The following is a 3411-nucleotide window of genomic DNA, read 5'->3' as shown; positions in this document are numbered from 1 at the left end:
TCAACCACATCTACGACTGGGCAGACTTCCAACAGAAGTTTAGCCAACACTTCAGCCAACAACGGAAGTATACCGAGGAGCAATGGACAATCCTCAAATGCATACGAGAGGAAGATGAATCTCTGCCAAACTTCATCACTCGCTTCAACTCAAAGAAGCTAAGTTTGGGCAATATCAGCGAAGATCTTGTTCGCGCTGCCTTCATCCAGGGCGCACATGACCCAGAGCTCATCCGCACCATAACGGGTAAAGATGGCATGCCATCCACATGGGATGGCATCATGACAGCAGCAAAACGCTATGCGGAAACAGAGAAGCAACTGGGTAGAGATCTCCCACAGAGCACAAACCTCTACACTCAGAAGACGAGAGAAGACAACGTCCTCACCGCCAGACTAAATAAAAAACGGAAGCTAGGCATTTGGCAGTCAAGGGTAAACTTTGACACCTCATCCGGCTTGCAACATCGAGTGGGCGGAAGGGATAATGTACAGTCGCACCGGAACTCCAGATGGACGCCACTCACCAAAAGCGTCACTGAGATATTCGCCACTGAAGAGCTCCCATGGCCAAAGCCTCCAATAATTCGACATCGTCACGATGCTGATCGGAGCAAATACTGTGACTTCCACAAGACAAAAGGCCACAACACTGAAGAATGCATAGACGTAAAGGACATGGTCGAAGCATTTGTCAGAGATGGGACGCTCGCGCACCTCGTGGCACAATAAAGGCTGAGCAGGCGGGTGCGTATAGAACCTCAGCTGGGGAAAACACGAATCAATTCCAGCTTCAAAATCGAGACTACATGCTGCGTAAAGAACGAGATCCCGAACCAGGTGCGTATCGGCTCGATGGCACTCCCATCCCAACAACATGGAAGGGAGCTCATTTACACAGTCTGCATGTAAATCAATTCCAATTTGTAAAGAAAAGGCCAAGAGCCACTTCTAATGGAAATGATTCTCTTTAAGAACATCGAAGCTGATGATTTTACATTTATACTTTTCTGAACACTAATATGCCGGTTTTCACCGCATAATTACGTGAAGTCATTGCATGGGAAGGCGGTCCTACCCGCACGAACCCAATAACGTGACAAGCCTTCACGCAGGTCAGTTTGGGAAAAAGTTCAGCACCCAAAAATGAAAGTGCCGGTCTATCCGCATGAATCATTAAAGGAAACTGAATAATAACCTATCAACAACCGCGCGTCGAACGGTTAAACTATGCAACACTGGTGACGGCGTTCACATTACGTGAAGTCATTGCGTGGGAAGGCGGTCCTACCCGCACGAACCCAATAACTTGACAAACCTTCACGCAGGTCAGTTGAAGGGGAAGAGTTCAATTATCCCATTAAATGAAAGTGCCGGTCTATCCGCATGAATCATGAAAGGAAACCGAACACTAACTTATCGACAACCGCGCGTCGAACGGTTCAAAACAAAATTCTTAAAAAGGATAAGGAAAACCTACACGCAGGTCAGATAAGGGTAAAGTTTTGCCATCCTACTAAGTGCAAGTGACGGTTCTACCCGCACAATCACGAAAGAGGAAGCAAGACTTCCTGTTATCAACCACGTTCAAAGGTTAACTTATCCTCAAAAGGTGAGGAAAACCTACACGCAGGTCAGATAAGGGTAAAGTTTTTCCATCCTACTAAGTGCAAGTGACGGTTTTACCCGCACAATCACGAAAGAGGAAGCGAAAACTTTAATCCATTATCAACCACGTTCAAAGGTTAACTTATCTTAATGCCTTAGAAATTTCGAAAAGGAAAACCTACACGCAGGTCAGATGAAGGTTAAAGTTTAGCCATCCTACCAAGTGCAAGTGACGGTTCTACCCGCACAATCACGAAGGAGGAAGCGAAACTTTAACCCATTATCAACCACGTTCAAAGGTTCTTATTCTAAACACTTGGAAAATTGCAAATTTAAACTAAGTATGCAAGTCATAAGTTTATAAAGCAAGGAACCCAAAGAAGGAAATAACAATCTTATATGCAAAAAGATTAATATTTCAAGAATATATTACAAGAATGGCCGGGTAACTACCCGCCTAAAAGAATAAAACTATACAAGTCTATCTTAGCAATGGGAAGGGATCTTCAGGATCAAGCTTCAGGGCCGCTTCCACTTGGACCCGCTCCGTCAGAAGAACGGGGTGGTTCGAGGAACGCTTTGAGGACAGCTAACCCATCATCAGCAGCAGCTACTTCGTCCACCTTTTCCACCACTGGATGCGGGAAGGCGGCGTATTGGTTCAATGCTTGGTCATAAATGGCTTCGGTATCCACATCGAACAAAGGGAAGTTGGAAGGCGGGACGCCTTTCTCAACAAACCCTAGACCAAGCAGGAAGCCGGCCTTTTCCCCATCCTCATGAGAAGCGTTGAGGGCTGCGGTCATAGCATCATCGTAAGAGGTCTCTGAAAAGACCCGACGCACAACCTACAAAGAAAACACAAGTATTAGAACCTTTTCTTACAAAAGAAAAGCGTGAAGATAAAACTAAACATACCTGAGGCAACGCTTCTCGAAGAAGCCATTGGAGGGCAGCTTGAGCTTCGTTATGGGCGCGTTCGGCTTCGCTCTTGTTAAGGTTGGCAAGTAAAACTTCCTTTGCGGCAGCCTCTTCGACGCCCTTAAGTTTCCGCTCGGTGTGGTCAAGCACCCCCCTCTGGTCCAGGATTTCCTGGAGTTTCTTGGCATCTTCCATTGCCAAGGCATCATGAGCGCGTTGGAGAGCCTCTAATTTGGCCTTGAGCTCCTCATTCTCCACACGCAAAGGCTCAGCAACGGCTTCAGCCTTGGCAGCCCTCTCGGTTGCGTTTCGCGCAGTCTCCCTGGCCAGCCGAAGCTGTTCATTCACAGCTTGGGCAGCCTTGGAGCGGGCCTCGAGTCGCGCCTGAACTTCAACCTCGAGGGCCTTGAAGGCCTTCTCCTTGTCGGCGGCAGCTGCCGCCAGCTGTTGGTTCTCCTCCCGAAGAGCACGCGCCTCAGATACGTCCTTGGCGCGAGCTGCTTTCAACTTGTCGTTTTCACGACAAAGCAGCTCGACGCGCGGCTGCATCCGGGCTTGGAGAACCCGAAGCTCATTGGTTAGCCTACCCTCCTGGTAGCTAGCCATGGCTTCCCCCAACGCACCATGAGGAGCAGCGTGGCGAGCCCAGTCCACGCACTCCACAGGGGTACGAAGGGTTGTTCCTCGGCGTATGTTCCATCGCGGAACATACACTTCATTGGAATCCGACACTGCAAAAGAAACAAAGGCAGTAAGGAAAAGATGATAAAAAACAAGGGAAAAAGAAAGGAACCCCACGCACCTGTAGGGTCAATGACAGGCCGATAGCCGCCAAACCCATCACCTGAACCTAAAGGAAATCCATCCAACAGGTCAGGCAGAC

This window comes from Bidens hawaiensis, unplaced genomic scaffold (assembly GCF_021521415.1).
Source record: "Bidens hawaiensis isolate Kalapana, Puna unplaced genomic scaffold, B.hawaiensis_p1.1 tig00040155_1, whole genome shotgun sequence".
NCBI classification, from domain to species: domain Eukaryota; kingdom Viridiplantae; phylum Streptophyta; class Magnoliopsida; order Asterales; family Asteraceae; genus Bidens; species Bidens hawaiensis.
Note: the sequence above shows the minus strand (reverse complement) of the source record.